Consider the following 14,209-nt stretch of genomic DNA (forward strand, 5'->3'; position numbering starts at 1 on the left):
TTTGCAGCCCAAGAAGATACTATAGTAGGTCTATGCACAGCACCCGCAAGAGTCTAAATAGACTTCAAGCAACCCTCCACGTGCTTATTCATCAGTTCCTTCTGAGAGGTGATGGTAGTGACAGGCAGAGTAGAAGACACCACCAGATGTGCCACATGTGAGTCCACCAGCGGCGGTGTTTCCCAATTTTTACTTAACTCTGCAGAGAGGGGATAATAAGTAGAGATGAGCGCCGGAAATTTTTCGGGTTTTGTGTTTTGGTTTTGGGTTCGGTTCCGCGGCCGTGTTTTGGGTTCGACCGCGTTTTGGCAAAACCTCACCGAATTTTTTTTGTCGGATTCGGGTGTGTTTTGGATTCGGGTGGTTTTTTTTAAAAAACACTAAAAAACAGCTTAAATCATAGAATTTGGGGGTCATTTTGATCCCAAAGTATTATTAACCTCAAAAACCATAATTTACACTCATTTTCAGTCTATTCTGAATACCTCACACCTCACAATATTATTTTTAGTCCTAAAATTTGCACCTAGGTCGCTGGATGACTAAGCTAAGCGACCCTAGTGGCCGACACAAACACCGGGCCCATCTAGGAGTGGCACTGCAGTGTCACGCAGGATGTCCCTTCCAAAAAACCCTCCCCAAACAGCACATGACGCAAAGAAAAAAAGAGGCGCAATGAGGTAGCTGTGTGAGTAAGATAAGCGACCCTAGTGGCCGACACAAACACCGGGCCCATCTAGGAGTGGCACTGCAGTGTCACGCAGGATGTCCCTTCCAAAAAAACCTCCCCAAACAGCACATGACGCAAAGAAAAAAAGAGGCGCAATGAGGTAGCTGTGTGAGTAAGATAAGCGACCCTAGTGGCCGACACAAACACCGGGCCCATCTAGGAGTGGCACTGCAGTGTCACGCAGGATGGCCCTTCCAAAAAACCCTCCCCAAACAGCACATGACGCAAAGAAAAAAAGAGGCGCAATGAGGTAGCTGTGTGAGTAAGATAAGCGACCCTAGTGGCCGACACAAACACCGGGCCCATCTAGGAGTGGCACTGCAGTGTCACGCAGGATGGACCTTCCAAAAAACCCTCCCCAAACAGCACATGACGCAAAGAAAAAAAGAGGCGCAATGAGGTAGCTGTGTGAGTAAGATAAGCGACCCTAGTGGCCGACACAAACACCGGGCCCATCTAGGAGTGGCACTGCAGTGTCACGCAGGATGTCCCTTCCAAAAAACCCTCCCCAAACAGCACATGACGCAAAGAAAAAAAGAGGCGCAATGAGGTAGCTGTGTGAGTAAGATAAGCGACCCTAGTGGCCGACACAAACACCGGGCCCATCTAGGAGTGGCACTGCAGTGTCACGCAGGATGGCCCTTCCAAAAAACATTCCACAAACAGCACATGACGCAAAGAAAAATTAAAGAAAAAAGAGGTGCAAGATGGAATTGTCCTTGGGCCCTCCCACCCACCCTTATGTTGTATAAACAGGACATGCACACTTTAACCAACCCATCCTTTCAGTGACAGGGTCTGCCACACGACTGTGACTGAAATGACGGGTTGGTTTGGACCCCCACCAAAAAAGAAGCAATTAATCTCTCCTTGCACAAACTGGCTCTACAGAGGCAAGATGTCCACCTCATCATCATCCTCCGATATATCACCGTGTACATCCCCCTCCTCACAGATTATCAATTCGTCCCCACTGGAATCCACCATCTCAGCTCCCTGTGTACTTTGTGGAGGCAATTGCTGCTGGTCAATGTCTCCACGGAGGAATTGATTATAATTCATTTTAGTGAACATCATCTTATCCACATTTTCTGGATGTAACCTCGTACGCCGATTGCTGACAAGGTGAGCGGCGGCACTAAACACTCTTTCGGAGTACACACTTGTGGGAGGACAACTTAGGTAGAATAAAGCCAGTTTGTGCAAGGGCCTCCAAATTGCCTCTTTTTCCTGCAAGTATAAGTACGGACTGTGTGACGTGCCTACTTGGATGCGGTCACTCATATAATCCTCCACCATTCTTTCAATGTTGAGAGAATCATATGCAGTGACAGTAGACGACATGTCCGTAATCGTTGTCAGGTCCTTCAGTCCGGACCAGATGTCAGCATCAGCAGTCGCTCCAGACTGCCCTGCATCACCGCCAGCGGGTGGGCTCGGAATTGTGAGCCTTTTCCTCGCACCCCCAGTTGCGGGAGAATGTGAAGGAGGAGATGTTGACAGGTCGCGTTCCGCTTGACTTGACAATTTTCTCACCAGCAGGTCTTTCAACCCCAGCAGACTTGTGTCTGCCGGAAAGAGAGATCCAAGGTAGGCTTTAAATCTAGGATCGAGCACGGTGGCCAAAATGTAGTGCTCTGATTTCAACAGATTGACCACCCGTGAATCCTTGTTAAGCGAATTAAGGGCTCCATCCACAAGTCCCACATGCCTAGCGGAATCGCTCCGTGTTAGCTCCTCCTTCAATGTCTCCAGCTTCTTCTGCAAAAGCCTGATGAGGGGAATGACCTGACTCAGGCTGGCAGTGTCTGAACTGACTTCACGTGTGGCAAGTTCAAAGGGCATCAGAACCTTGCACAACGTTGAAATCATTCTCCACTGCGCTTGAGACAGGTGCATTCCACCTCCTATATCGTGCTCAATTGTATAGGCTTGAATGGCCTTTTGCTGCTCCTCCAACCTCTGAAGCATATAGAGGGTTGAATTCCACCTCGTTACCACTTCTTGCTTCAGATGATGGCAGGGCAGGTTCAGTAGTTTTTGGTGGTGCTCCAGTCTTCTGTACGTGGTGCCTGTACGCCGAAAGTGTCCCGCAATTCTTCTGGCCACCGACAGCATCTCTTGCACGCCCCTGTCGTTTTTTAAATAATTCTGCACCACCAAATTCAAGGTATGTGCAAAACATGGGACGTGCTGGAATTTGCCCATATTTAATGCACACACAATATTGCTGGCGTTGTCCGATGCCACAAATCCACAGGAGAGTCCAATTGGGGTAAGCCATTCCGCGATGATCTTCCTCAGTTGCCGTAAGAGGTTTTCAGCTGTGTGCGTATTCTGGAAACCGGTGATACAAAGCGTAGCCTGCCTAGGAAAGAGTTGGCGTTTGCGAGATGCTGCTACTGGTGCGGCCGCTGCTGTTCTTGCGGCGGGAGTCCATACATCTACCCAGTGGGCTGTCACAGTCATATAGTCCTGACCCTGCCCTGCTCCACTTGTCCACATGTCCGTGGTTAAGTGGACATTGGGTACAGCTGCATTTTTTAGGACACTGGTGACTCTTTTTCTGACGTCTGTGTACATTTTCGGTATCGCCTGCCTAGAGAAATGGAACCTAGATGGTATTTGGTACCGGGGACACAGTACCTCCAACAAGTCTCTAGTTGGCTCTGCAGTAATGATGGATACCGGAACCACGTTTCTCACCACCCAGGATGCCAAGGCCTCAGTTATCCGCTTTGCAGTAGGATGACTGCTGTGATATTTCATCTTCCTCGCAAAGGACTGTTGGACAGTCAATTGCTTGGTGGAAGTAGTAAAAGTGGTCTTACGACTTCCCCTCTGGGATGACCATCGACTCCCAGCAGCAACAACAGCAGCGCCAGCAGCAGTAGGCGTTACACGCAAGGATGCATCGGAGGAATCCCAGGCAGGAGAGGAATCGTCAGAATTGCCAGTGACATGGCCTGCAGGACTATTGGCATTCCTGGGGAAGGAGGAAATTGACAATGAGGGAGTTGGTGGGGTGGTTTGCGTGAGCTTGGTTACAAGAGGAAGGGATTTACTGGTCAGTGGACTGCTTCCGCTGTCACCCAAAGTTTTTGAACTTGTCACTGACTTATTATGAATGTGCTGCAGGTGACGTATAAGGGAGGATGTTCCGAGGTGGTTAACGTCCTTACCCCTACTTATTACAGCTTGACAAAGGCAACACACGGCTTGACACCTGTTGTCCGCATTTCTGTTGAAATACTTCCACACCGAAGAGCTGATTTTTTTGGTATTTTCACCAGGCATGTCAGTGGCCATATTCCTCCCACGGACAACAGGTGTCTCCCCGGGTGCCTGACTTAAACAAACCACCTCACCATCAGAATCCTCCTGGTCAATTTCCTCCCCAGCGCCAGCAACACCCATATCCTCCTCATCCTGGTGTACTTCAACACTGACATCTTCAATCTGACTATCAGGAACTGGACTGCGGGTGCTCCTTCCAGCACTTGCAGGGGGCGTGCAAATGGTGGAAGGCGCATGCTCTTCACGTCCAGTGTTGGGAAGGTCAGGCATCGCAACCGACACAATTGGAGTCGGACTCTCCTTGTGGATTTGGGATTTCGAAGAACGCACAGTTCTTTGCGGTGCTACTGCTTTTGCCAGCTTGAGTCTTTTCATTTTTCTAGCGAGAGGCTGAGTGCTTCCATCCTCATGTGAAGCTGAACCACTAGCCATGAACATAGGCCAGGGCCTCAGCCGTTCCTTGCCACTCCGTGTGGTAAATGGCATATTGGCAAGTTTACGCTTCTCCTCCGACAATTTTATTTTAGTTTTTGGAGTCCTTTTTTTACTGATATTTGGTGTTTTGGATTTGACATGCTCTGTACTATGACATTGGGCATCGGCCTTGGCAGACGACGTTGCTGGCATTTCATCGTCTCGGCCATGACTAGTGGCAGCAGCTTCAGCACGAGGTGGAAGTGGATCTTGATCTTTCCCTAATTTTGGAACCTCAACATTTTTGTTCTCCATATTTTAATAGGCACAACTAAAAGGCACCTCAGGTAAACAATGGAGATGGATGGATACTAGTATACTTATGGATGGACTGCCGAGTGCCGACACAGAGGTAGCTACAGCCGTGGACTAACGTACTGTGTCTGCTGCTAATATAGACTGGATGATAATGATATGAAATCAATATATATATGTATGTATATATAATATCACTAGTACTGCAGCCGGACAGGTAGATAATATATTTATTAGGTAATGATGACTGATGACGGACCTGCTGGACACTGTCAGCTCAGCAGCACCGCAGACTGCTACAGTAAGCTACTATACTATAGTAGTATGTACAAAGAAGAAAGAAAAAAAAAACACGGGTAGGTGGTATACAATTATGGATGGACTGCCGAGTGCCGACACAGAGGTAGCTACAGCCGTGGACTACCGTACTGTGTCTGCTGCTAATATAGACTGGATGATAATGATATGAAATCAATATATATATGTATGTATATATAATATCACTAGTACTGCAGCCGGACAGGTAGATAATATATTTATTAGGTAATGATGACTGATGATGGACCTGCTGGACACTGTCAGCTCAGCAGCACCGCAGACTGCTACAGTAAGCTACTATACTATAGTAGTATGTACAAAGAAGAAAGAAAAAAAAAAAAACACGGGTAGGTGGTATACAATTATGGATGGACTGCCGAGTGCCGACACAGAGGTAGCTACAGCCGTGGACTACCGTACTGTGTCTGCTGCTAATATAGACTGGATGATAATGATATGAAATCAATATATATATGTATGTATATATAATATCACTAGTACTGCAGCCGGACAGGTAGATAATATATTTATTAGGTAATGATGACTGATGACGGACCTGCTGGACACTGTCAGCTCAGCAGCACCGCAGACTGCTACAGTAAGCTACTATACTATAGTAGTATGTACAAAGAAGAAAGAAAAAAAAAACCACGGGTAGGTGGTATACAATTATGGATGGACTGCCGAGTGCCGACACAGAGGTAGCTACAGCCGTGGACTAACGTACTGTGTCTGCTGCTAATATAGACTGGATGATAATGATATGAAATCAATATATATATGTATGTATATATAATATCACTAGTACTGCAGCCGGACAGGTAGATAATATATTTATTAGGTAATGATGACTGATGACGGACCTGCTGGACACTGTCAGCTCAGCAGCACCGCAGACTGCTACAGTAAGCTACTATACTATAGTAGTATGTACAAAGAAGAAAGAAAAAAAAAAAACACGGGTAGGTGGTATACAATTATGGATGGACTACCGAGTGCCGACACAGAGGTAGCTACAGCCGTGGACTAACGTACTGTGTCTGCTGCTAATATAGACTGGATGATAATGATATGAAATCAATATATATATGTATGTATATATAATATCACTAGTACTGCAGCCGGACAGGTAGATAATATATTTATTAGGTAATGATGACTGATGACGGACCTGCTGGACACTGTCAGCTCAGCAGCACCGCAGACTGCTACAGTAAGCTACTATACTATAGTAGTATGTACAAAGAAGAAAGAAAGAAAAAAAAACACGGGTAGGTGGTATACAATTATGGATGGACTGCCGAGTGCCGACACAGAGGTAGCTACAGCCGTGGACTAACGTACTGTGTCTGCTGCTAATATAGAGTCTAGACTGGATGATAAATTATTGATAATGAGATGAAATCAATATAATATCACTAGTACTGCAGCCGGACAGGTACTGTATATATTTATTATGTAATGACTGATGACGGACCTGCTGGACACTGTCAGGTCAGCAGCACCGCAGACTGCTACAGTAAGCTACTATAGTAGTATGTATAAAGAAGAATGAAAAAAAAAAACCACGGGTAGGTGGTATACAATATTATATATATATATATATATATATATTATATACAATTATATATATATATATATATATATATATATTAAACTGGTGGTGATTGATTATTAAACTGGTGGTCAGGTCACTCACGTTGCAACTTGCAACTAGTACTCCGAGTCCTAAGCAGACAATCACAAAATATATTATTATACTGGTGGTCAGTGTGGTCACAACAATGGCAGTGTGGCACTGACTCTGGCAGCAAAAGTGTGCACTGTACGTTATATGTACTCCTGAGTCCTGCTCTCAGACTCTAACTGCTCCCCACTGTCAGTGTCTCCCCCACAAGTCAGATAATACAATACACTTACAGTCACACTATCTAATCTATATCACTTCAGCAAGTAGTATAGTAGTATAGTAGTACTCCTCCTAATAATGCTCCCCAAAATTACTACTACTGTGTCTCTCTCGTCTCTACTGTGTCTCTCTCTTCTCTAAACGGAGAGGACGCCAGCCACGTCCTCTCCCTATGACTCTCAATGCACGTGTGAAAATGGCGGCGACGCGCGGCTCCTTATATAGAATCCGAGTCTCGCGAGAATCCGACAGCGGGATGATGACGTTCGGGCGCGCTCGGGTTAACCGAGCAAGGCGGGAAGATCCGAGTCGCTCGGACCCGTGAAAAAAAACATGAAGTTCGGGCGGGTTTGGATTCAGAGGAACCGAACCCGCTCATCTCTAATAATAAGCGAGCATCTTTTTAGACAGGGAGAATTTTTTTCCTGGAGACTCCCAGGATTCCTGACGTATGTCAACTAAATGGTCAGAATGTGGCAAAACTAATTTAGTAACCTTCTGACGTTTGAACTTATCAGGTTTCTTAGACGTATCTGGAGGTTCAGTTTCATCATTGATCTGAAGAATCAGTTTGATAGCCTCCAAGAGGTCAGAAACATCCACTTGTGTTGTAGATTCCCTGTCAGAAGCATCTTCATCAGTGTCTGATGGGTCAGTATATATGCCATCTTCATTGGATGAAGTATCCAAAACATGCGTGGATTGTGAGGAAGAAATGGCCTGCTTAGATGACCCTTTGGTCCTAGGGGGGTGAGGGTCAGGCTTTTGTTTTACCAAGGACTGATTTAACTGCTGTAACTGAGTCGACAGAAAATCCACTCATGGTGGATTTACAACGGTGACAATATGTAATTGTTCAGGCACAGGAGGACCCACAGGGGGCGCAAGTCTCGTTACTAACGTAGTCCGTAAATTGGAAAAAGCAGCCCAAGGTGGGTTTTGGTGTGCCACCGGTGCTGCAGGCTGACCAAGGGGTGCAGAACCCCCAATACCTGGACCCTCAGCTGGAATATTTTCCTCAGATAAATCCGCGGCATCAGTACTGCATGACGCAGGATCAGCCACAGATCTCCCGCAATATGACGCAGACATTATTGGAGAAAATAGCTCTAGGGCAGAATAGTACAATATAGCCAGACACAGTACCTGACAAAAACCCCTGTGGAGTGTGATTGCAATGCAGATCACAAACAGAGGATTTAAGTGGTATAAGGTGACTGAAATACACAGAGAAAAATACCAAACAGTATATCCTGTGAAACACTATATATATAGGACCCTGATGCACTTAGCCCCCGTCAGGGTACAGAATATAGGGATAGCAATATGTGTGAGATACACAGAATAGGAACCACACAGCAGCTATTGGTACACACAGTCATATGTACAATGCAGAAATTATTACAAACAATAAAACTTCACTGGACTAGCAATACTAAATTAAGCTATGTATGTATTAGAGATGAGCGGGTTCGGTTCATCGAGATCCGAACCCCCCCCCCCCCCCCCCGAACTTCACGTGGTTTACACAGGTCCGAGGCAGCCTCGGTTCTTCCCGCCTAACATGCAAAACCTGAACGGGGAAAACGTCATCATCCTGCTGTCGGATCCTCGCGACAGCCGTGTGTCACCGCCATAAAGAGCTGCACGTCGCCGCCATTTTCACTCGTGCATTGTCGAGATAGCGAGGACGTCGCTACATTCTCTGCCTGAATAGCCGAATATCAGCTAAATCTCAGCTCAATATCTGTGCTCAGTATCAGTGCTGCATTGTGGTGACCAGTATATATATAGTAGTACAGTACAGTAGTCCGTTGCTGTATTTTGCTGCTCTGTGTCAGTTCTATTATCCAGAACAGTGCTCAGTATCTGTGCTCATTATTATCATTGCTGCATTGTGGTGACCACTGACCAGTATATAGTAGTACAGTACAGTAGTCCATTGCTGTATTTTGCTGCTCTGTGTCAGTTCTATTATCCAGAACAGTGCTCAGTATCTGTGCTCATTATTATCATTGCTGCATTGTGGTGACCACTGACCAGTATATAGTAGTACAGTACAGTAGTCCATTGCTGTATTTTGCTGCCCAGTGTCAGTTCTATTATCCAGAACAGTACTCAGTATATGTGCTCATTATTATCATTGCTGCATTGTGGTGACCACTGACCAGTATACAGTAGTACAGTTGTCCAGTGCTGTATTTTGCTGCCCCGTGTCAGTTCTATTATCCAGAACAGTGCTCAGTATCTGTGCTCATTATTATCATTGCTGCATTGTGGTGACCACTGACCAGTATATAGTAGTACAGTAGTCCATTGCTGTATTTTGCTGCTCCGTGTCAGTTCTATTATCCAGAACAGTGCTCAGTATCTGTGCTCATTATTATCATTGCTGCATTGTGGTGACCACTGACCAGTATAAAGTAGTACAGTACAGAAGTCCATTGCTGTATTTTGCTGCCCCATGTCAGTTCTATTATCCAGTACAGTGCTTAGTATCTGTGCTCATTATTATCATTGCTGCATTGTGGTGACCACTGACCAGTATATAGTAGTACAGTACAGTAGTCCATTGCTGTATTTTGCTGCTCCATGTCAGTTCTATTATCCAGAACAGTGCTCAGTATCTGTGCTCATTATTATCATTGCTGCATTGTGGTGACCACTGACCAGTATATAGTAGTATAATACAGTAGTCCATTGCTGTATTTTTCAGCTCCGTGTCAGTTCTATTATCCTGAACAGTGCCCAATATCTGTGCTCAGTATCAGTGCTGCATTGTGGTGACTAAAAGTCCAGTGTCTTGTGCTGCATCTTGCTGCTGTAGGGTGCTGTGGTAGTGTCCTGTCACTGTGCATAGGTTATCATCATTCCAGTCACAGTGGTATCGGGTATCTATCTAGTGGTATCTAATTCCAGACATCACTGCCGTCTAATTCCAGATATATTACTGGCATATAATTCCACACATTAAAAAATGGAGAACAAAAATGTGGAGGGTAAAATAGGGAAAGATCAAGATCCACTTCCACCTAGTGCTGAAGCTGCTGCCACTAGCCATGGCAGAGACTATGAAATGCCATCAACGTCATCTGCCAAGGCCGATGCCCAATGTCATAGTAGAGAGCATGTAAAATCCAAAAAACAAAAGTTCAGTAAAATGACCCAAAAATCTAAATTAAAAGCATCTGAAGAGAAGTGTAAACTTGCCAATATGCCATTTACGACACGGAGTGGCAAGGAACGGCTGAGGCCCTGGCCTAAGTTCATGGCTAGTGGTTCAGCTTCACATGATGATGGAAGCACTTATCCTCCTGCTACAAAAATGAAAAGAGTTAAGCTGGCAAAAGCACAGCAAAGAACTGTGCATTCTTCTAAATCACAAATCCCCAAGGAGAGTCCAATTGTGTCAGTTGTGATGCCTGACCTTCCCAACACTGGACGGGAAGAGGTGGCTCCTTGCACCATTTGCACGCCCCCTACAAGTGCTGGAAGGAGCACCCACAGTCCAGTTCCTGATAGTCAAATTGAAGATGTCACTGTTCAAAAACTTTGGGTGACAGGGGAAGCAGTCCACTGACAACTAAATCCCTTCTTCCTCTTGTACCCAAGCTCATGCAAACCACCCCACCAACTCCCTCAGTGTCAATTTCCTCCTTAGACAGGAACGCCAATAGTCCTGCAGGCCATGTCACTGGCAAGTCTGATTAGTCCTCTCCTAACTGGGATTCCTCCGATGGATCCTTGAGTGTAACGCCTACTGCTGCTGGCGCTGCTGTTGTTGCTGCTGGGAGTCGATCGTCATCCCAGAGGGGAAGTCGGAAGACCACTTGTACTACTTCCAGTAAGCAATTGACTGTCCAACAGTCCTTTGTGAGGAAGATGAAATATCACAGCAGTCATCCTGTTGCAAAGCGGATAACTCAGGCCTTGACAACTATGTTGGTGTTAGACGTGTGTCCGGTATCCGTTGTTAGTTCACAGGGACTTAGAGAATTGCTTGAGGTAGTGTGTCTCCGGTACCAAATACCATCTAGGTTACACTTCTCTAGGCAGGCGATACCGAGAATGTACACAGACGTCAGAAAAAGAGTCACCAGTGTCCTAAAAAATGCAGTTATACCCAATGTCCACTTAACCACGGACATGTGGACAAGTGGAGCAGGGCAGACTAAGGACTATGTGACTGTGACAGCCCACTGGGTAGATGTATTGCCTCCCGCAGCAACAACAGCAGCGGCGGCACCAGTAGCAGCATCTCGCAAACGCCAACTCATTCCTAGGCAGGCTACGCTTTGTATCACCGCTTTCCATAAGAGGCACACATCTGACAACCTCTTAGGGAAACTGAGGAACATTATCGCAGATTGGATTACCCCAATTGGACTCTCCTGGGCATTTGTGACATCGGACAACGCCACCAATATTGTGCGTGCATTACATTTGGGCAAATTCCAGCACGTCCCATGTTTTGCACATACAATGAATTTGGTGGTGCAGAATTTTTTAAATAACGACAGGGGCGTGCAAGAGATGCTGTCAGTGGCCCGAAGAATTGCGGGCCGCTTTCGCCATTCAGCCACCGTGTGCCGAAGACTGGAGCACCAGCAAACACTCCTGAACATGCCCTGCCATCAGCTGAAGCAAGAGGTGGTAACGAGGTGGAATTCAACCCTCTATATGCTTCAGAGGATGGAGGAGCAGCAAAAGGCCATTCAAGCCTATCCATCTGCCTACGATATAGGCAAAGGAGGGGGAATGCACCTGACTCTAGCACAGTGGAGAATGATTTCAACGTTGTGCAAGGTTCTGCAACCCTTTGAACTTGCCACACGTGAAGTCAGTTCAGACACTGCCAGACTGAGTCAGGTCATTCCCCTCATCAGGCTTTTGCAGAAGCAGCTGGAGAGATTGAAGGAGGAGCTAAAATGGAGCGATTCCGCTAGGCATGTGGGCAGTGGCGGATTTAGGGGGGGGGCACCAAGGCACGTGCCCCCCCTGTCATTTTTAGTGCAGACTGAGATGCGGACGAGCGTCCGCATGTCAGTCTGCGGTCTCGTTTCGTCCCCTGCTGTTAGGAGGGACACGGAGGGCACAGTGCGCGCCTCCCTGTGTCCCTCCTGGGTCTCCGGCGGCCGCGGGTCTCATAAAGGAAGTGCCGTTCGTGAGCACTTCCTTTATTACAGTGACCCGCAGCCGCCGGAGACACAGGAGGGACACAGGGAGGCGTGCACTGTGCCCTCCGTGTCCCTCCTAACAGCAGGGGAGCGGGGGGAGCAGCGGCGGCGGCGGAGGAAGGGGGGGGGGACGGGGGACGCACGCACTGGGGGGGAATATCTGGCACTGGGGGCATATTTGGCAGGGAGGGGGGGGGGAGAATATCTGGCACTGGGGACATATATGGCACTGGGGGGAATATCTGGCACTGGGGGCATATCTGGCACTGGGGGCGTATCTGGCACTGGGGGCATATCTGGCACTGGGGGGATATCTGGCACTGGGGCATTGTCTGGCACTGGGGGCATATGTGGCACTGGGGGGGGAATATCTGGCACTGGGGCATATGTGGCACTGGGGGCATATATAGCACTGGGGGGGGGCGATATCTGGCACTGGGGGCATATGTGGCACTGTCGGGGAATATCTGGCACTGGGGGTATATGTGTACCTGGCACATGGGGGGGGGCTATATTTGGCACTGGGGGCATGTGAGTACCTGGCACCGTGGGGGAATATCTGGCACTGGGGACATATGTGGCACTGGGAGCACAGCCCTAGCAACAAGGTCTACCTCCTAGCAACGAGCATGACACCCAGTGCATGAAACCCCTGGCAACGAGCATGACACCCAGTGCATGAAACCCCTGGCAACGAGCATGACACCCTGAGCATGAAAACCCCTGGCACCGTGCATGGAACCAAGAGCATGAAACCCCTGGCAACGAGCATGACACCCAGTGCATGAAACCCCTGACAACGAGCAGGTATTTGAAAAGTAATTAGAAGCCTTACTGTAGGACTTAATGTGTAATGGGCATTACGGTGTGTGGCATAATGTATCACGGACATTGCGGTGTGTGTCATAATGTGTCACAGGCATTACGGTGTATGGTATACTATATCGCTGGCATTGTGATATGTGGTATAATGTCTCAGGGTCATTGCAGTGTGTGGCATAATGTATCACGGACATTGCGGTGTGTGTCATAATGTGTCAGGCATTACGGTGTGTGGTATACTATATCACGGGCATTGTGGTATGTGGTATGTCTCAGGGTCATTGCAGTGTGGCATAATATATAACGGGCATTGCGGTGTGTGGCATAGGGTATAACGGGCATTGCGGTATGTGTCACAGGCATTACGGTGTATGGTATACTATATTACGGGCATTGTGGTATAATGTCTCAAGGTCATTGCAGTGTGTGGCATAATGTGTCACAGGCATTGTATGTGCTATAATGTATCGGGCATTGCAGTGTGTGGTATAATGTATCACGGACATTGCAGTGTGTGTCATACTGTGTCACAGACATTGTATGTGCTATAATGTATCAGGGGCATTGCAGTGTGTAGCATAATGTATAACGGGCATTGCGATTCCTGTCATAATGTGTCACAGGCATTACGGTGTGTGGCATAATGTGTCGGGGGCATTACAGTGTGTGCATATTGTGTCATGTGCATTATTGTGTGTGGAATAATGTCTAAGGGCCATTGCAGTATGTGGAATAATGTATACTGGGCATTACTATAAGGAGGAAAAATGACAAATAATGTAAGGGGCATGAATCAGGATTATTTTTCTTTCCTGTGGTGGCCAACGTCTGGGCGTGCAGGTTGCAAAACTGGGGTATAAGGTAGTCTTTTCCTGCAATACCACGCCCATTCCAACGAAGCCACGCCCATTCCAACGAAGCCACGTCCCTTATGGTGCCCCCCCTGTAATTTTTTTCTTGATCCGCCCCTGCATGTGGGACTTGTGGATGGAGCCCTTCATTCGCTTAACCAGGATTCACGGGTGGTCAATCTGTTGAAATCAGAGCACTACATTTTGGCCACCGTGCTCGATCCTAGGTTTAAAGCCTACCTTGTATCTCTCTTTCCGGCAAACACAAGTCTGCAGATGTTCAGAGACCTGCTGGTGAGACAATTGTCAAGTCAAGCTGAATGTGACCCGTCAACAGCTCCTCCTTAATTTTCGCCTGCCACTGGAGCTGCGAGGA

Source organism: Pseudophryne corroboree, chromosome 6, assembly GCF_028390025.1.
Source record: "Pseudophryne corroboree isolate aPseCor3 chromosome 6, aPseCor3.hap2, whole genome shotgun sequence".
NCBI lineage: Eukaryota > Metazoa > Chordata > Amphibia > Anura > Myobatrachidae > Pseudophryne > Pseudophryne corroboree.